A 22,209-nucleotide genomic window follows, 5' to 3' on the forward strand; every position below is an offset into this window, starting at 1 on the left:
TTTGATATGTATAAAGGTATGATGTGGTTTTCGAAAATCATGGCTCTACTTTTCTATCACATCTTTGTGTTGTCTGGGGATTAAATATTCGTTTCTGCATGTGCATTAAAATAAATGAGTCGGTGACACGTTTTAGGATATTGCAGTTTAATCGACCACTGAGGGATGGGCACGTACTTGGAGGATTGGGGCGTGACATTCTCGCCCGGAGTGGTATCAGAGCTGGTTGTTAGTTGGAGTGATAAGGTGCGATAAGTTATGGGATAGTTAGTAGGAAATGCCTTTAATTCATGCTAATGCATGTGAGTGATAATTGGTTGGTAGATTTTTGTTGGGATCGCTCAGCTTCTAATCTTGTATGGAATTGGAAAATAGGTTTCTTTAAAGACCCTGTGGGACGAGTGATCAAGAGCAGAGGACTCCTAGAAAGCGTACCATAGAACTTGCGACTCGAGGTAGAATGCCGATGAGGGTTGGTACCCGAGAAGGTCGTGGCCGAGCACCAACTCAGGCTAGTGCTAGTGGAGTAGCACCACCTCCTGTTGGTGCTGGGGTAACAGCCCCTGGTAATCCTAGGATCGAAGGGATCATGCAAGCGCTAGAGGCAATGGGAAATCAGATGGAGTAGTAGGCCCAAAATGTGACTTCCTAAAAATTTAGCTATGTTTTCAATTGAATAAATCGAACATTTCATCGATGCGCCTATAGTGCTATTCTTATAGCTGATCACTCATGAGATAACTAGATTATCTAGGGAAGTCAATAAGTGATTTTAATGCAATAGGCTTGGGAATTTGACTAAAAATCGACTACTCGACCATACTCATCTGCAGAGATCATTACAACACAGTTAAAAAAATCGATTAAAGATCAGAGATAGGTTAGTTCGATTGAGACGTGTGGCTAAATGTGGGTGATTCCATTAAATTGCAAAAGTCTTGTCGATCGGTACTAGACTAATTTTTCTATCATTTTGGTACCCTATGTCCGTATTTGAAACTTTCAGATTTTTACGACCACCAAGAGTCGCCAATGTGTCGAAGAGGTACATTGTGGCTCGAAGAAAATCGACCACGAGTCATTTGCACTAAAAATTTCTGAAGGCTACCCGGTAGCCTAGGTCACGTTAAAATCGCGCTAAATTGAATTCAAATATGATTTCAAATTTGAAAATTATGTCATGTCACAAGTCATTTTAGGAACGTCGACTCATTCTCTGAAGATTTTTCTACAAATCGAGATTTTAGCGGAAAAAGTCGATATAGGGTCGTTTTGACCGAGAAATTCAGAGGACTTCTTTTAATTGTGAAATTGGGATGCAAGTTGGATCTATTGGCAAGGAAAATACTAATTTGATTGAGGGCTCGATGGTGGAATTTTTTAGGGCCGAATTGAATTGATTCAAGAGGGAATTGAAGTGGAATTGAGAGAAATCACTTCAAAATTCGTAGCCCCCTATGCCTCAACTTTTTGGACCACCTCATTAGCTTCTAGAGGAAGATTTGTGGCTACTTTTGGCTAAGGAAACTAGCTGGCTATTGTGGGGGCATGGTCAAGGGGACAAGAAGATAGATTCAAGACCAAGTGGCCCCCTCAAGCTTATTGTTCCCTCCTCCTTCCTCCTTGCCATCGACCCCTCCATTCTAGACCATAAGAAGCTTTGAAAATCATAGAGAAACCAGCCATCTACCTCCCCAAGCCATCGAACAGCCTGTCTGAGCCTGCTACCGCCGTCTAGCGCCATAGCGAGCTCGCGTGCCAGCTACGCCAGTCCCGTCCCGCATCCAGCCTGTCCCTCAAGCTAGTCCAGCCACTATTGCAAGCTGCTCCCATCGCCTGAGCTGCTGTTAGCTGCCATTCGACTGCCGTTTGCCTCCACCAAGTCGTCCGCCTCCTCCTTGGCCCATACTAGCTCGAGCCGAGCCCGAGCAGCCCCCTTCAGCCCACCGACCAAAACCGAAGCCATTGGGTTTGCTAGGCATTGCTTAGCCTGCTTTAGAGCCTTTCCCGACCTCGTAGGGTGTCCCTGCTTTGGAGTTTTTGGCCCATCTCCTCCTCGCCGTCATCATGGTACAATCAGATCGTTAATCAATTGAGTTTACTCACTAATCTTTTCTTAGGGAGCTAATGATGCTTAAGGGTTGATTAGTTTATGTTAAGTATGAATTAGGTGGTTTGTTAGAATTGATTAGTGATTTAGTTAATCGTTTATGCATGTTAGGTGATTAGATTAGTGCAATTAGTAAGTAGATAGGCTGTAGTCTTTATTTAGATAGGTTCAGAAATTTTTGGGTCTATTTCGGTATTTAATTAGGATTTTCTGGCCTAAGTGTGCATTATTGGTATTTATTAATTATTTTATGTAATTATTTAATTAATTATTATTTTCCGAAAATTAGACCAGAATAGCTGGTGATCGGAATTTCCTGCTGATTACAGTCGTGTGATTGGTTTATTTAATTGACCGCTAATTGGTGCAAATTGAGTATGAATTGTAATTTTTGTATTTAATTAGAAAAGTACTAGGCGTCGGTTTACAGCGTCAAAAATGTGTTTGTGAACTATTGGAAATGGTGGGATTTTTGAAAAGAGAAATCTTGTATTTAGGCTAAGGCCAACCATGTACCTATACACGATTATTTTTATCGGGAATGATAAAAATGGTGGCATTCTCAGTTGGTGGGAACAAGTATACTATATCAGTCTACGGGCATTGATATATCAGCTTTGGGTGAGCAGTATACTTTATCAGCTTAGAGTGAGCATCATAGATATACTATATCAGCCTACGGGTTTTGATATGTCAGTTTTGGGTGAGCAGTATACTGGTATACTATATTAGCCTCAAGGTTTTGATATGTCAGCTTTGGGTGAGCAGTATACCTTAGCAGCTTCTAGTGAGCATTATTAGTATACTATATCAGCCTGAGGGCTTTGATATGCTAGCTTTGGGTGAGCAATATACTCTATTATCAGCTTTGGACTAGCTATATTATCGATCTTCAGCTTAGGGTGAGCAATTCTTGATGTGGTCGAACTTGATAAATAGCATTAAATGGATTGATTGGGAGATGGTCTTGATGACGTGGAATCGACTAAGTCGATTGATTGATGACTCGATTTGATTTGATGCTTTGAGGTGTTGAAATGATTGGTTGAATATGCAAAGTGTACTGACTTGCAGGAAGGATCTGAGACAAAGGTAAGTCTTCTGACTCGTGCTTGTACTTAGGCAGCCTTTGAGGCGTATTTCCTTCCTAGTTGGAGCTTTAGGGGGCGAACTTGCTGAGATGTCATCTCACCCCGTTGTGGGATAACATTTACAGGTCTGTAGATGGCCGCACCACTCGAACGTTTTGGCCAACCGAAGAAAGTTACTGAGCAGCATTCTCAGATTCCTCTCCTTGGGAGCCAAGGAGTCTGGGTCTACGAACTCGTACAATCCATTATTTGGGTCAATTAGGGTCTACCCCATAAGGTACTTCATCGATACATATCGTGGTATCGTCACGGGCCAATTAGACCTAGGGAAGGTCCCCTTCCAGAGTCTAAGATCCTTAGGTCGATTCTGGAGGTTGCTTTTGGAAATGGCACGGTTGATCCTCCTAAGGGTTCAGTGGTAGATCCGGATCTTTCTGATCCTGGGACCTCAGAGTATTCAGTCGAGGACTCGAATGCTTGAGGACCTGTAGCCCTCCCCCATTTTGCAAACCCTTTATATATAAGCTAATGTTGTAAATGACTTGACTTGATATGTATATAAGTGCGTTATGGTTTGAGAAAAAAATTATGGCCCTACTTTTCTATTCCATCTTATTGTTGTCTAGGGATTAATTATTTGCTTTCGCATGCGCATTAAAATGAATAGGTCGGTGACGCGTCCTGGGACGTCTTTAGTTAATTGATCGATGAGGGATGGGCACGCGCTCAGAGGATCGGGGCGTGACATCCCTGTTTAGTGGTATCAAAGTAAGGTTAGTGGTTGGAGTGATAAGATGCGATAAGTTTATGGGATAATGAGTAGGAATGGCCTTTATTTCATGCTGGTGCATGTATGTGATAACTGATTGGTAGAATTGTTTGTTTGTGTGGATCGCTCAACTTCTAATTCTGTTTGGAATTGAAAGTCAGGTTTTGGTAGAAAACTTGCAGAATGAGTGATCAGGAGCAGAGATTCCTAGAAAGCGTATCATGAGTCCAGTAACTCGGGGTAGGACACCGACGAGGGTTAGTACCCGAGGAGGTCGTGGTAGAGCGCCAGCTTAGGCTAGCGCTAGTGGAGTAGCACCACCTCCCATTAGTGCTGGGGTAGTAGACCCTGTTGATCCAAGGTTTGCTAGGATCATGTAGGCTTTAGAATTGCAGGGAAATAGGATGGATTAGCAAGCCCAGATCCAAGCTGCTAGTGCCATCGCTTCAGTCGCCACTACCACAACTGCTGTTAATGCCACCGCGGATGCTACTGAGAGTGCTAGTATGAACAAATAAAGGAGTTAGGGAAGAGAATAAGAACACGAGATTTATAGTGGTTCGGCTTAATCCAAGCCTACGTCCACTCTCCCACGATAACAGCCTTCTTGGCTGGATTCCACTATGCAATCAACAAGAGATTACAACTTCGAGTGCAAACACTTAGTAGTAGATCACACTATCTCACTAAGTCACTCTTTTGGTATTTCTCTCACGATTACAAACGTTTAAGCTCTCAAGAGACAAGTATATGATCGAAAGTCGCTCGGACTTTGGAATTATAAATTCTACGCTCCGTCTCTTTCTTGCTCATCGGTCCCTCATCTCCTTAAATACTCCTCCACTTCCAAACTACCCGTTGGACAGCATCCCGGAGAATCGTCTTCCAATATACCCATTGGACAGCTCGTATCTAGAAGATTTGGTAGCCGTTGAGTGACAAAGGTAAAATCCCAAATTGATTCCGATCGCCCATACAAACGAAATCTTGGTTTCCATAAGTAAAGCTTCTTCGTATAGAAAGATCTTGTCTTCAACATCCAATCGTCAATCAATTAGATTGAATCAATCAAATCAATCTTGATGTGGAATCCAAACCAGATCACTAGCCGTTGTATAATTGGGCTTGAGTTACGTTTCATCGAATCTGGATGTAAAGTCTGAGTCTGTAGACTTTACAATATGAGTCTGTAGACTTTACAATCTGGGTATGAACATATCTGCTTCTGAACAGATTTAGCTTTAAGGTCTGTACCCAGTTCAGCTTCAGCATAGAGTCTGTCTTCTGGTTCATCATTCACGTTCAGTCTGGAATTAGTCAGAGTGAGCAGACTTCTGATGTAGAACAGACTTTGACACTAAAGTCTGGTAGTCTTCAGACTTTGAGTCTTGAGTCTGGCAGTCTTCAGACTTTGACACAGAAGTCTGGAAATCTTCAAAATATACTCTAGACATATGTTACGTTCAGTCTTCTGGTCGTCTTCTGACTTTGATAATATCCTTTACATGTTCTATTATCTGCATGGTCTATTACTCAACCATTAAACATGTTAGTAGCCTTTGATTTATTTTGTCATCTTCAAAACATCATAAGGGATTTCCCTAACAATCTCCCCTTTTGATGATGACAAAACAATCTCTGAATATGCAGATTTGTAAACATGCTTTTATTAATTTAAATCAAAGGATATCAGAGGATAACAAAAATAGATTGAGCAAAATAATATATAGAAAATAATCGCAGCTCAATATTATGCAATAAATAATATCAACCAATCAGCACATATGCATATTCATATCTTCTCCCCCTTTTTGTCATAATCAAAAAGCGATAGTAATGGATTCACGTAGAGAATGATAACAAATATCTTGCATGAATCACAATTTCCACAAATCAGCTTTTATCGAATATTAAAGATATGCAATATAGCTCACTTCGATCATATCAGCAAATATCCAATAAAAATCACAGATGCATCATAAAATTCACGTACCATTTTTGTCATAATAAAATGATAATATCGGTAAGAGATTTGTTAATGACAAAAGGTAATAAAAGATGCATTAACCGGATTTTTAGAATAAATTCTGACACATTTACCTTTCCTTCTTGGCTGGATTCCACTATGCAATCAACAAGAGATTACAACTTCGAGTGCAAACACTTAGTAGTAGATCACACTATCTCACTAAGTCACTCTCAATTGGTATCAGAGCTAAGTGCTCGGTTTATAAAAGTGTTTTTACTTTTGAGCTAAAGATTCTTTATGGCTAGTATGTTTGCACCAGGACTTATGGAAGGGCAAAGCAACACAAGGCCACCATATTTTGATGGAAAGGAATACGACGTATGGAAGAACAAAATGAAAGCATTCCTAAGATCCAGAGATCTCTTACAATGGGATGTTGTGGAAAGAGGAATCAACCCCATTGCTGCGTCTACATCAAATAAGAATGGCAAAGACAAAGAAACCAAACCCCCCGCTCTTATGTCTCGAGACGGAGTTGTCCAAAAGAGAAGCGCTTGATGCAAAAGCTATTTATTCTTTATATTGCGCTTTGTCTCTTGTTGAATATAACAGAATCTCTTCATGTGAAACAGCAAAATAAGTTTGGGATAGACTTCATGTTACATATGAAGGGACCGATCGTGTAAAAGAGACAAAAGTAAACTTCTTGCTCGGCAAATATGAATCCTTCAAGATGAAGCAAGGAGAGTCAATTGGAGATATGTTCAGCCGTTTTACAGAAATTGTAAATGGTTTAGCATATCAAGGTCAGCAAATTTCTTCTCCAATGAAGGTCAACAAACTCTTGCGAGGTCTCTCAAAAGATTGGAACCATGTTAAGACCTCAATCCGGGAGACTCAAAGGATTATGCCACTCACCGTTGATGAATTGATCGGCACTCTTCAATCCTATGAAGTGGAGCAACTCAACGATGAAGATCCCGAAGGTAAGAAGTCCATTGCTTTAATATCTAATGCTGTTTTTGATGAAACGGACTCAGAAAATGACATGGACGACGCAGAACTTGCTTTTATGATCGAGAAATTCAAAAAGCTGAGTGGAAAAGGAAGGAAGTTTAGTGAAAGAAGACAATACAAGCAGAATGGCCAGAAAAGAACAATGAAAGAAGATTATGAGCAAGGAAATTTATGCTTGATGGCACATTCAGAATCTGAGTCTGACTCAGACACAGACTCAGAATCAGAGTCTGATTCAGAACCAGACTCAGAATCCGATGAGGAAATCAAGGAAATAAAGGAAAAGAAGAAGTTGGTAAGGAATGTTTTTGGGCACATAATTCTCATTATGCTTGAAATTTGATATATCATTGATTGATTCAGATTTTATAATTATCATATTTTTTTGATTTGCTTTATTGAAGAAAGAATTGTGTGATTTGTGATTCGAGATTTAATTTGATACGTGTGATCATTTTTTATATCATGCTTAAAGACAAATGAATTTATTTGGTTTGATTTTATACTCTTAGATTTTATCATATTTTGCCAAATAAAAATCTGTTTTACGTGATATTAATTTATGATGCAAGATATTATTGTGCATAATATTCTTTCTTTGAATACTTTGTTATGATGAATTAAGAAAGAATATTTGATTATGGAGATTTCATATTTTACTCTAACGAAATGGAAGGATCCAAATTAATGGATACCAAAAAGGGAAATGAGTTGATTGCAGGAAATTCTTTAAGGGAAGGATGATTGCAAATCTACGCAAATTTTGGTGCAATCAGAAAATATCTCCTGTGACAATTGGTAATGATTTTTTTTAATCAATGGTATATTGCAAACATATACCATGGGTAAGAGAATATTTTTTATCATCCTGCCTTGCAAATTTTTACGTGCATTTATCATGATTTTGGATGATTGTTTATTATATTGCGAATATATTTTGTCATAAATATAAGATATTGCAATTTTGGCACGTGACAGAAATATCTATTTTCTTTATGCAAAATGCATATCTGAAATTTATGCTGAAGGAAATCGCTTTGATCTCGAAAGATATTACTGCATATTCATGGATATTCTTGCTATATTCTTAGAAGATATATTATATCTAGCAAGTTAGATCCGCAAATCAAAGGAAGATATTACGTGACATTTTTGCAAAGATTATTATCTATTATATAAGAATTTGCAGGTCACAATAGAATCTTCCATATGAATTTTGGAAAGCTTGATCAGAAATTTGTGAAGATTTTATACTATCTTCTGGAGGTTGAATTCGAGAAGAGCTTGATTGAAGAAAATAAAATTTTGCCTCGGATTTCAAAATGCAAGTGATCATTGCAGATGTTGTTGCTACAAAGGAAATACTGGAAATATATTCTGTTCAACGTGCACAAGCATCAATTCTATTCGCAAATATTGTCATGATCACAGGGGAGAAATCGAATCCAAAAGAAAAGGAAAAGAATCGTGATCATCTCAAAAGGCAACAAATTGAGGGGGAGCTTTGATCAATTATGGAAAAATCTTTTTGATTGATTGTGATCTTATTATGGATGGAAGGAAAGGTAAATGTGTCAGAATTTATTCTAAAAAATCCGGTTAATGCATCTTTTATTACCTTTTGTCATTAACAAATCTCTTACTGATATTATCATTTTATTATGACAAAAAGGGTACGTGAATTTTATGATGCATATGTGATTTTTATTGGATATTTGCTGATATGATCGAAGTGAGCTATATTGCATATCTTTAATTATTTGATAAAAGCTGATTTGTGGAAATTGTGATTCATGCAAGATATTTGTTATCATTCTCTACGTGAATCCATTACTATCGCTTTTTGATTATGACAAAAAGGGGGAGAAGATATGAATATGCATATGTGCTGATTGGTTAATATTATTTATTGCATAATATTGAGCTGCGATTATTTTCTATATATTATTTTGCTCAATCTATTTTTGTTATCCTCTGATATCCTTTGATTTAAATTAACAAAAGCATGTTTACAAATCTGCATATTCAGAGATTGTTTTGTCATCATCAAAAAGAGGGAGATTGTTAGGGAAATCCCTTATGATGTTTTGAAGATGACAAAATAAATCAAAGGCTACTAACATGTTTAATGGTTGAGTAATAGACCATGCAGATAATAGAACATGTAAAGGATATTATCAAAGTCAGAAGACGACCAGAAGACTGAACGTAACATATGTCCAGAGTATATTTTGAAGAATTCCGGACTTCTGTGTCAAAGTCTGAAGACTGCCAGACTCAAGACTCAAAGTCTGAAGACTACCAGACTTTAGTGTCAAAGTCTGTTCTACATCAGAAGTCTGCTCACTCTGACTAATTCCAGGCGAACGTGAATGATGAACCGAAGACGAGACTCTATGCTGAAGCTGAACCAGAAGACGGACTCTATGCTGAAGCGAACCTGGGTACGACCTTAAAGCTAAATCTGTTCAGAAGCAGATATGTTCAGACCCAGATTGTAAAGTCTAGAGACTCATATTGTAAAGTCTACAGACTCAGACTTTACATCCAGATTCAATGAATCGTAACTCAAGCCCAATCATACAACGGCTAGTGATCTGGTTTGGATTCCACATCAAGATTGATTTGATTGATTCAATCTAATTGATTGACAATTGGATGTTGAAGACAAGAACTTTCTATACGAAGAAGCTTTACTTATGGAAACCAAGATTTCGTTTGTATGGGCGATCGGAATCAATTTGGGATTTTACCTTTGTCACTCAACGGCTACCAAATCTTCTAGATACGAGCTGTCCAATGGGTATATTGGAAGACGATTCTCCGGGATACTGTCCAACGGTAGTTTGGAAGTGGAGGAGTATTTAAGGAGATCATGGACCGATGAGCAAGTAAGAGACGGAGCGTAGAATTTATAATTCCAAAGTCTGAGCGACTTTCGATCATATACTTGTCTCTTGAGAGCTTAAACGTTTATAATCGTGAGAGAAATACCAAGAGAGTGACTTAGTGAGATAGTGTGATCTACTACTAAGTGTTTGCACTCGAAGTTGTAATCTCTTGTTGATTGCATAGTGGAATCCAGCCAAGAAGGCTGTTAGCGTGGGAGAGTGGACGTAGGCTTGGATTAAGCCGAACCACTATAAATCTTGTGTTCTTATTCTCTTCCCTAACTCCTTTATTTTGTTCATACTAGCACTCTCAATTAAACTTTACTTTAATTGAAAAGAAAAGAAGAGCAAGAAGGCTGTTAGCGTGGGAGAGTGGACGTAGGCTTGCATATTCAGAGATTTATTTTGTCATCTTCAAAACATCATAAGGGATTTCCCTAACAATCTCCCCCTTTTTGATGATGACAAAACAATCTCTGAATATGCAGATTTGTAAACATGCTTTTATTAATTTAAATCAAAGGATATCAGAGGATAACAAAAATAGATTGAGCAAAATAATATATAGAAAATAATCGCAGCTCAATATTATGCAATAAATAATATCAACCAATCAGCACATATGCATATTCATATCTTCTCCCCTTTTTGTCATAATCAAAAGCGATAGTAATGGATTCACGTAGAGAATGATAACAAATATCTTGCATGAATCACAATTTCCACAAATCAGCTTTTATCGAATATTAAAGATATGCAATATAGCTCACTTCGATCATATCAGCAAATATCCAATAAAAATCACAGATGCATCATAAAATTCACGTACCCTTTTTGTCATAATAAAATGATAATATCGGTAAGAGATTTGTTAATGACAAAAGGTAATAAAAGATGCATTAACCGGATTTTTAGAATAAATTCTGACACATTTACCTTTCCTTCCATCCATAATAATATCACGATCAATCCAAAAAGATTTTTCCATAATTGATCAAAGCTCCCCCTCAATTTGTTGCCTTTTTGAGATGATCACGATTCTTTTCCTTTTCTTTTGGATTCGATTTCTCCCCTTGTGATCATGACAATATTTGCGAATAGAATTGTTGCTTGTGCACGTTGAACAAAATATATTTCCAGTATTTCCTTTGTAGCAACAACATCCGCAACGATCACTTGCATTTTGAAATTCGAGGCAAAAATTTATTTTCTTCAATCAAGCTCTTCTCGAATTCAACCTCCAGAAGATAGTATAAAATCTTCACAAATTTCTGATCAAGCTTTCCAAAATTCATATGGAAGATTCTATTATGACCTGCAAATTCTTATATAACAGATAATAATATTTGCAAAAAAAATGTCACGTAATATCTTCCTTTGATTTGTGGATCAAACTTGCTAGATATAATATATCTTCTAAGAATATAGCAAGAATATCCATGAATATGCAATAATATCTTTCGAGATCAAAGTGATTTCCTTCAGCATAAATTTCAGATATGCATTTTGCAAAAGGAAATTAGATATTTCTGTCACATGTCAAAATTGCAATACATTATATTTATGACAGAAGATATTCGCAATATAATAAACAATCATCATGATAAATGCACGTAGAAATTTGCAAGGTGGGATGATAAAAAATATTCTCTTACCCATGGTATATGTTTGCAATATACCATTGATTAAAAAAATCATTACCAATTGTCGCAGGAGATATTTTCTGATTGCACCAAAATTTGCGTAGATTCGCAATCATCCTTCCCTTAAAGAATTTCCTGCAATCAACTCATTTCCCTTTTTGGTATCCATCAATTTGGATCCTTCCTTGACGTTATAGTAAAATATGAAATCTCCATAATTAAAAATTCTTTCTTAATTCATCATAACAAAGTATTCAAAGAAAGAATATTATGCACAATAATATCTTGCGTCATAAATTAATATCACGTAAAACAGATTTTTATTTGGCAAAATATGATAAAATCTGAGAGTATAAAATCAAACCAAATAAATTCATTTGTCTTTAAGCATGATATAAAAAATGATCACACGTATCAAATTAAATCTCGAATCACAAATCACACAATTCTTTCTTCAATAAAGCAAATAAAAAAAATATGATCATTATAAAATCTGAATCAATCAATGATATATCGAATTTCAAGCATAATGAGAATTATGTGCCCAAAAACATTCCTTACCAACTTCTTCTTTTCCTTTATTTCCTTGATTTCCTCATCGGATTCTGAGTGCTGGTTACTCGAATCGGACTCGATTCCGAGTCCGTGTGAGTCGACTCAGATTCTGAATGTGCCATCAAACATAGATTTCCTTGCTCATCATCTTCTTTTATTGTTCTTTTCTGGCCATTCTGCTTGTATTTTCTTCCATCGAATTTCCTTCATTTTCTACTCAGCTTTTTGAATTTCTCGACCATAAAGGCAAATTCTTCATCGTCCATGTCATTTTCTGAGTCTGTTTCATCAAAAACAGCATTAGATATTAAAGCAATGGACTTCTTACCTTCGGGATCTTCATCGTTGAGTTGCTCCACTTCATAGGATTGAAGAGTGCCGATCAATTCATCAACGGTGAGTGGCATAATCCTTTGAGTCTCCCGGATTGAGGTCTTGACATGGTTCCAATCTTTTGAGAGACCTCGCAAGAGTTTGTTGACCTTCATTGGAGAAGAAATTTGCTGACCTTGATATGCTAAACCATTTACAATTTCTGTAAAACGGCTGAACATATCTCCAATTGACTCTCCTTGCTTCATCTTGAAGGATTCATATTTGCCGAGCAAGAAGTTTACTTTTGTCTCTTTTACACGATCGGTCCCTTCATATGTAACATGAAGTCTATCCCAAACTTCTTTTGCTGTTTCACATGAAGAGATTCTGTTATATTCAACAAGAGACAAAGCGCAATATAAAGAATAAATAGCTTTTGCATCAAGCGCTTCTCTTTTGGACAACTCCGTCCGAGACATAAGAGCGGGGGGTTTGGTTTCTTTGTCTTTGCCATTCTTATTTGATGTAGACGCAGCAATGGGGTTGATTCCTCTTTCCACAACGTCCCATTGTAAGAGATCTCTGGATCTTAGGAATGCTTTCATTTTGTTCTTCCATACGTCGTATTCCTTTCCATCAAAATATGGTGGCCTTGTGTTGCTTTGCCCTTCCATAAGTCCTAGTGCCAACATACTAGCCATAAAGAATCTTTAGCTCAAAAGTAAAAACACTTTTATAAACCAAGCACTTAGCTCTGATACCAATTGAGAGTGCTAGTATGAACAAAATAAAGGAGTTAGGGAAGAGAATAAGAACACGAGATTTATAGTGGTTCGGCTTAATCCAAGCCTACGTCCACTCTCCCACGATAACAGCCTTCTTGGCTGGATTCCACTATGCAATCAACAAGAGATTACAACTTCGAGTGCAAACACTTAGTAGTAGATCACACTATCTCACTAAGTCACTCTTTTGGTATTTCTCTCACGATTACAAACGTTTAAGCTCTCAAGAGACAAGTATATGATCGAAAGTCGCTCAGACTTTGGAATTATAAATTCTACGCTCCGTCTCTTTCTTGCTCATCGGTCCCTCATCTCCTTAAATACTCCTCCACTTCCAAACTACCCGTTGGACAGCATCCCGGAGAATCGTCTTCCAATATACCCATTGGACAGCTCTGTATCTAGAAGATTTGGTAGCCGTTGAGTGACAAAGGTAAAATCCCAAATTGATTCCGATCGCCCATACAAACGAAATCTTGGTTTCCATAAGTAAAGCTTCTTCGTATAGAAAGATCTTGTCTTCAACATCCAATCGTCAATCAATTAGATTGAATCAATCAAATCAATCTTGATGTGGAATCCAAACCAGATCACTAGCCGTTGTATGATTGGGCTTGAGTTACGTTTCATCGAATGCGGATGTAAAGTCTCGAGTCTAGACTTTACAATATGAGTCTGTAGACTTTACAATCTGGGTATGAACATATCTCGCTTCGAACAGATTTAGCTTTAAGGTCTGTACCCGGTTCGGCTTCAGCATAGAGTCTGTCTTACTTTCGGCTTGACATAGATAGAGTCTTGTCTTCTGGTTCATCATTCACGTTCGATGGAATTAGTCGAGTGAGCGGACTTCGATGTAGAACAGACTTTGATACTAAAGTCTGGTAGTCTTCGACTTTGAGTCTTGAGTCGCGGTCTTGACTTTGACACGAAGTCTGGAAATCTTCAAAATATACTCTAGACATATGTTACGTTCGGTCTTACGGTCGTCTTCGACTTTGATAATATCCTTTACATGTTCTATTATCTGCATGGTCTATTACTCAACCATTAAACATGTTAGTAGCCTTTGATTTATTTTGTCATCTTCAAAACATCATAAGGGATTTCCCTAACAGCTACTGCTATTGTTGTCGCTGCTTCTGCCGCACCTGTCGCCACATCTGCTAAGGTTTTGCTAAGGAACGTGGTCACTGGAAGACCGATGCATGAGCTGGTGGAACAGTTTCTGAAACTGAACCCACCAAAGTTTATTGGGGCAGGAGACCCCGAAGCTGCAGCCTTATGGATCCCAGGCTTGAAGAAGGCCTTTTCACTACTAATGTGCACCAAGACGGATAAAGTAGTCCTTGCAACCTACCAGTTAGAGGGTAATGCTAATACTTGGTGGAAAGCCACCAAAGGCAAGGTATTCCTTGAAGGTGTAGCCTTAAAGTGGAACGCCTTTGTTGAGGTCTTCAACAGCAAATACTTTTTTTTAGACTGCTAGAGAACTGAAGATGGTAGAATTCCAGCGCTCACCTTGCTCAATGACCTTAGATTAGTATGAGGCGAAGTTCGTTGAACTATCGCAATACGCTCCTGAATCGGTCGAGAATCCAGTAAATCGAGTTAGGAGGTTCAAAGATGGACTCGGGCCGGGCGAGGAGTCCGCTGATATTACTCAACCCGAGGAACTATAATGACCTATATGAATGAGTCCAGATGATAGAGAAAGATCAGAACGAAATAGCCGCTGCATTTGGGTTGCAGTTTGGATCTAACCGAGATGGGAATCGGTATGGGAAGAAGCCCATGACTAGAGGAAGATTCCACGTCCTACCCAATAGGAATGGTGGAGTTGGCAAGTCAGGGCCAAGCTAGAGTGGTATATGTCGCTTCTGTGAAAGTCGACATGGTATAGCTCCATGCCCTCGGAGGCCGAGTGTTTGCTTTGAATGTGGCCAGTAGGGTCACATGGCCAGAGATTGTCCTAGAAGACCCAGAGGACAATAGCAGTTACCGCCGCCGCCACCGATGGGTCAGATTAGAGGGTTTGCATCGTAGAACGCATCGCCTGGGTGGACAGGTCAGACCCTTAGCTTAAGGGACAGTGTACACCATCACCAGAGGTCAGGTTAAGGACGCGCCTGATGTGATCACAGGTACAATTTTGCTGAACGATCATGCTGCTTACGCTTTATTCGACCTCGGTGCAACTCATTCTTTTATTACTGAGTAATATGTTAAGCTGATAGGATTAAGTCCTGAATTGCTGGAGTCAGTGGTTAGCATATCTACACCATTAAAGGATAATGTGTTGTTTGCATTGGGTTGTTCTAGTTGCAAGTTAGCGATTGGTGAGTGAGAGGGGAAAATAGACTTGTTAGTTCTAGCCATGGATGACTTTGATTTAATAATTGGCATGAACTAGCTCACCAAGCAACAAGCTAAGATAGATTGCTATTGTAAAGCGATTCAGTTTAACCCGTTAGAGGGTGAAAGTTTTGAGTTTATCGGGAATCGAGGAGGACCCTGGATTACCCTAATCTCATTGATTGAGGCAATCCATTTGTTAGATGGGGGTTGTTAAGGTTACTTAGTGACTGGCGTGGATACGACAGTTGAGGAGATGACGATTGAAGATATTTCAGTTGTACAAGAATTTCCAGATGTATTCTCGAAAGAATTGCCAGGATTGCCACCGAGAGAGAGAAATTGAGTTTGTGATCGAGTTAGCACCCAGGACAGAGCCAATTTATAAAGCTCCTTACCGGATGTCGTTATCTGAGTTGAAAGAACTGAAGGTGCAGATGCAAGAATTGTTGGATAAGGGATTCATACTGTGGCACCCCCGAAACGGCCCCCAATTCGTTAGGGTCGTCACAATTCGCCTACCTTTCACTTGTCCTAATAACATGTCATTCTGATACCATTGAATTATAGTTAAACTTTTTAAACAATTTTTCCTTGATACTTGTGCTTAGAAAGATGTTTGAATTCACTGTCTTTCAATTGAAATTACCGACATATGCTATATTGACATACTAAATTACAGAATCTTGACGGAAGAGGGAAGTGGAAATCTGCTACGAAGATGAGTTTAGTAGACGTGTTTTTTTTGGGTTTGGTTTGGTTACACTTGCCGTAATTGTGGGCGGAGGTTAAATTGTACGCTCATTTGTGGCATAGCCTTGAGAATTTGCCTGTCATAGTTGATTCCCTGATGTTGGGTTGCTGAGATCCGCGCCACTTGATTTGCATTTAGCCCGGAATGCTGATCGCGAAAAGCATGTTTCCAGGATTCTTTGTTTATGTAGATGTAGATGTTAAGAACTTGTTGAAGAGGACAAGCTACGAGTGCAGACTGCACATTCATTTCTAAGTTGCAAATGCATGAAGTGGTGAATAATAAGAAAGAGATCAACAATATCTGGTGAGTACTGCTGCGCTGTTAAAGGTGAGGGGTAAGCCACGAGTACCAGGTTGTGTGCATACTTTGGGAATGAGAGATGTTGCTGAATTTTAAAATTTTCAATTTACTATTATCTGAACGGTTCTCATTGAATCTTTTTTTTTTTTTTGGTCGGTATTTGGCTGTTAATTATGACTGTTTCACCCATAAAAAGAGATTATAATTATTTTGGATACTGGAGGTGGAAATGCTTTGAATGCTCGGAGGACTGCGAAAGACTTGATAGCAGCAGGAGCTGCCGCTGTTTTCTTGGGGGTACTAGTGTCAGCCGAGAGAGGTATAATGCTGCTCCTTCTATGAAGCTCTCAGCCTTTTCTTTTAATTATTCACTTCATGAGCGCTGAAGTTCTATTATGAACTACCTAGTCCCAAATTGTAAATTAGTCAAGTGAGCCTATGTTTCAGTTTCAGATATGTTGAATTTTAATTAGTCGGACATTCTGTGAAAGAAGTTATTACAAGTATACACCTTGTTAGCAAATTCTGGGTCAACTGTCATTCTTTGAGTTAGTTGTTCCTGAATTCTGTCTGACAACTGTGCATCTACTGATTTCAAATTACTTCCTCTTCAGGATCAAGCATGGCCAAAGAAGTGTGGCTGATAAGTATCATTATCATTGTCATGTCAGGGCATATGCGTGGTAAGCAGGTATACAAGCCTGCCCTTGGTGAATTTGAGCTGTGATTTTCTCTTTCAAAACTCAGGAGCATAGAAACACATAAAACTGCGATTCCTCTCAAACTGCCTCATTTTTTGGTCAGTCCAGGTGATGAGCATGCTGATAAAATAGCATCTGCAGGGGATGCTATTGGGAATTCCGACTTCTTCCTCATGGCTAGAACCAATGCACATGCAACATCAGCCAAAAACTGCTCTGTCTGATGCCATTGTAAGGTTTAATCTTTACATGGAGGTACTAGTAGACTGATTCTCTGCTTCTTGTCATGATCTATTTTGGAGTGAGGCTTCTGTTCGTTGTGAAGCAGAAATTCTGGTCTAAGAGGGCATCGCAGGGTCATCCCGTGCTGAGACACAGGTTTGCAGTGAAAATGCGGACCTCTTTCCTGACATTATTACAGTATTCAAGTGATGACTAGATGTTCAACCCAAAGTTAATAACAAGAAATAGATATTTTGGCATCTTAGTATTGGTAGATCTCCACTTTTTAATCCTATACCTTCATTTCTCCAGAAACTCATGCAACTTCTGCCATAATTCAAGTGTAGATTATATCATATGACTTCTTAGTTTGTGTTCCATTTGCTTCTCCTTTAACCCTTGCACTCTTGACGCTCATTATCACCCATTATCTCCCGTACTGCTCTCTGCATCATAAGGAATTCAGCAATTACGCTTACTGACGAAACCATCCCAGGTAAGTTATACATTTTTAGACTGGTCGTGAATGTGGCTTGTGAAGTCAAAATTAGAGCCTTTTCGGTTGGAACTGAGGTGATTGAGCTCAATTGTTTACTTCAGGCAGGGATACAATTGCTCTTCACAAATCCGCTCGTGAAGGCATTTGCTGTCTAATGCTCTGTCTGAAGAAGGAAAAAGGAAAGTAAATATCAGCAACATATCCTGACCTTTCAAATGTTTGCATGATGATTTCTGTCAAAATTTCATTTTACTGTGTGAATCCGCTCGTCGTTTCTTAGCATGTGCTGGATGGTCGAGCTGTTCAGACAATGTTTATTGAAGTTTCAAGACACTACAAAATGGAGCATAGTGTTTCCTCTGAAAGCATTGATAGAATTTCGTTTGAAATGAATAATCGAAATCATTTTTTTTGGGTTTCTTAACTCCTGTTGTTTATTGTAATAAAAGTCGCCGGCAGGAGCTGATGGATGCTTTGTGGAGGCACCAAGGGATGACGATGAGCTCAAGGAGATAGGACAGGACTGTGTACGAGAGGCTACAGGGTATGCAATATGATTGAAGGTAAAGTCACACCATTGACCGCTGCCGAGGAGCTGAAAGAGATGGGCTTTCATTTGATCGTGCGCCCCGTGCACGGTGCTCTATGCTTGAGCGCGCACCATTGTCGATGTCCTCAAGTCCTTGAAAGAAAAGGGAACTACAAGAGAGGATCTCGACAGGATGCCTGTGTCCGAGGAATTTAACCAGTTGGTCGGAGCTTGGAGTCCTGGTTCAAGCTCGAACCACGGTGCTCTGAATTCAAGGAGCGCTGTCGGAGTAAATTCACAGTAACTGCAAAAGCCGAAAGTAATCGAATATGTGCGGCAACATTTGAATTACAATTTCCAGTTTCCCCCAAGGCTTCTAACACATAACGACCCACGCATTTGCATGAGAGATGCACCGCTTAGAGTGTGTTAGAACTCTTTTCAATAGGAATGCTTTTGCTAAGTCATTACTTATCAATTTTTTTTTTTTTTTTTTTTTTTTTAAGTAAGTCTGTCTCTCTAATGGCCGACGATTCCAGCAACAGAAGATTGTTATGCTGCCCTAAAAAATTATCTGAACTTGGCAATTCTTCAGTCAAAGAAACTTGGCAATTCAAGAAAGCACCATGCCTGACTACGGGCCACAGCAGACGCGTTAAGAAGCATATCATAAACACGCTAATCTGAACTTCCGTCTCTTGCACCGCCCGAGTTAAACACGCTTATTTGGCTTTTCAAAAGGAAGAGTGAAAAGCCAGAATGGGATTAGGAAAGCACAGCCTCTTTGCAATTGCTACGAACTTTCATTTCTGCACCAGGCATGACCACAGGCCGAAGCAAATACCTTAAATAGCAGAGCATAAACATGGCAAGGTACAGAATCGTTTCCATCGGAGAGAGTTATCAAGTACTAAGAACTCATCAAAGATTCCTTCACTGGTGCTCGATACGGGTGTATTTGACTCGGCGTTCCATATTAACGCTTGCGATTGGAAGACTGAGGAGCTAAAGAGGGCAAGCTGGATTTTTTGTTGGGTATATTTGATGTAGTGGGCTTTGAGCTGTATTTACTTTTTCAGGGGTAAACTACTTGGAACTCAATTCAAAACTTAATTGAATATAAATCATACTCATCGCCACAGACTATTGACTACCACTCCAGAAGGACAATGCATAGAATCAATAGATATCTAGATATGGACATTTATGGCTGGCATCCTTCAAGGTTTCATAATGTCATAAGCGATAAGCAAATTCAATCGAATCTCAACAACTAGATATGTATTAATGTGGGGTAAGGAACAATCAAAAGAAAAATTCTCAACCCACCAAAGTGCTATCAATTTATAGGGGCTCCATTTTAGCTGTTCGTGCAATCGTTACAAACTTTCGTAAAGACCCGTGGTCTGCGCCGCATTATTGATATCGATCGGTCGAGAACTCTTTCGGGTGAGATCAGTCTTCAAGCGATTATCCGCAGAACTAGCTGAATTCCCCATATGTCTGGCACAAAGAACATGTTCACCGCAGTCGATTGCAACACTTTGGCTATATGCTGAAACTGCCGCGGTGAACGTGTTCTCGGCAAATAGCCAACGGTTGGTCGCAGCAATCGCAACTGGCTACAGCGAACTTGTTCTTCATGCTAAATATGGGGAATTCAGCTAATCTGAGCCACGGACAGTCAGATTGAAGACTCATCACACCTGGAAGAGTTATGGCAGTCTCTACCGATCGAAACGATAATGCCCACGTTGTGACCCTTGACAAAAATGTCAAGCATCTCAATGTTATCACAATCGGTTATTTCGTCACTGTCTCACTCTCTCACGTCTCCGCCTTAGATTTCGCCAGATTTAGAATTGCATTCAGGGTTTATGTAAATGAACGTTTTTTATTTTGTCGTTCGAATATTTAATGAAGTTCGTTTGGTGGGATGCGTAATTTATTTGGTTGACGGAGGAGTAGAGAAAGGTTACAAAATTCCAATCTCTGAAATGCTTAAGCTGGCTTCCACTACCTCTCGTCACCATCATCCCCTAGGCCCCTAGCTACTACTGTTCAAATCAAGGAGGAGTAGAATTGTGTAGTGATAGGTACAGAAAATAGAATGAGAGAGAGAGAGAGAGAGAGAGAGAGAGATAATAAAATAGGTGTAATGGACTCAGCCGAAAAAGGGCAACAACTCAAATTTGATTAGAGGAGAAGAAAAGGGGTGCAAGGACAGTGACAAACTGGGTTTAAGTTGGGCTTGTTTAGTTCATAGTCGGATTAGTAAGTTTTGGATTTAATAAGGCTTAATAAGCTTTGGGCTTGAGGCTTCATGAGCTTGGGCTTGAATAGGCTTGATGAGCTTAGATTTTAAAATGGACTTGAGCAAATAAGTTCATTTCATTTATAAGGCCTTTCATGTTTTCTGTGACCTGGACCTGCGAGGTCCAAGCTGGGTCTAAATTCGGACTAAGCCCAAGGGCCTAACCCAAGTCTTTATTTTCGGAAAATAATAAAAATTCGGGAGATGGAAGAATTTGAAAGAACTCATGCGATTGAGGACCTTTGGCCCTCAACTCAACATTACCTCTAAACTCCTCTTTTCCCCAACACTCATTCGGGAGTGTTGTGACAAGACGCACACATAGAGATGGCTATTCTACCAATGTAAGTAGCTATCCTTACTTTCTAGTCCCAAATAAATTGAGTGAAAGCCCATGATCAAAGGATTTTGAGGCAGCGTTGTGGTAAAATTCTTTTGCGCCACACTCAAGCTGGGAGAGGAATAGATATGGCTAGCCTTCTTTTCCTCTTGTTCTTTCTTTATTCCTCCTAAAAAATTTCTAGCTTTATTGTTTTTACCAATATTCTTTTCTTGTTTAACCGTGAAAACTTTATATAATAAACATAGCTTAATTCTACACAAACCGATGGATCAAATTCTGACTCAAATTTTCAAAGTTGCCCAATATAAAGCACTAGACTTTATAGTTATCTCAAATCTGGCAAGCCATTAGCTCACAACTTCTCGCAGCTAAACCACGAGAGCAAGGCGCTTAGCACATACTTTCGCACGTTGATATTAATTTTGCACAAACCGTAAGGATGGATCAAACTTTGACTCGAATTTTCAAAGTTGCCCAATATAAAGCACTAGACTTTATAGTTATCTCAAATCTAGCAAGCTGTTAGCTCAAACATTTACAAAATTCTAGCACGTTGATATTATTTTGTCATGACCTTCTAGCAACTAAACCACGAGGGTAAGGTGCATAGCACATACTTTCTCAAAGTCTATCAATCGCAACTTAGCAGTCAATTCGACATGTAATTAATCTTACCTTTTGGAGTCACCATTAATACTCTACCACTAACATGTGAGAGTTGATTATGTAGGTACGCAAGTAGGGAACGTAACGCTCAATAATCAGTAATAGGATTACAAAGAATTTTTAAAGAATCCGGATAGGCTTAGCAAGCAAAGCAAATTGCTATCCATCATCACAAAAATTCTGTAAACTATGATAGAGAAAATATGCAAGCAAAATGCATGGTTATGGACCGACTAGGACTAACTAACATTCATCTATACTAATCTTTTTTATTTCATTTATTTAATTAACATGCAAAACTTAAGAAATGAACCCTAACATTCTATATGATAGAGATCGATTTTACATGCACTAATTTAATAACTGAATGGCAAGCAA

The 22,209-nt window shown here is 38.9% G+C and overlaps 1 pseudogene; it reads left to right on the top strand.

Moving 5' to 3' along the window:
• Window positions 1–460: 460 nt before the first annotated feature.
• Window positions 461–18,914, top strand: LOC104428451 (annotated as a pseudogene).
• Window positions 18,915–22,209: the final 3,295 nt, after the last annotated feature.

Source organism: Eucalyptus grandis, chromosome 6 (genome assembly GCF_016545825.1).
Source record: "Eucalyptus grandis isolate ANBG69807.140 chromosome 6, ASM1654582v1, whole genome shotgun sequence".
Classification (NCBI taxonomy): domain Eukaryota; kingdom Viridiplantae; phylum Streptophyta; class Magnoliopsida; order Myrtales; family Myrtaceae; genus Eucalyptus; species Eucalyptus grandis.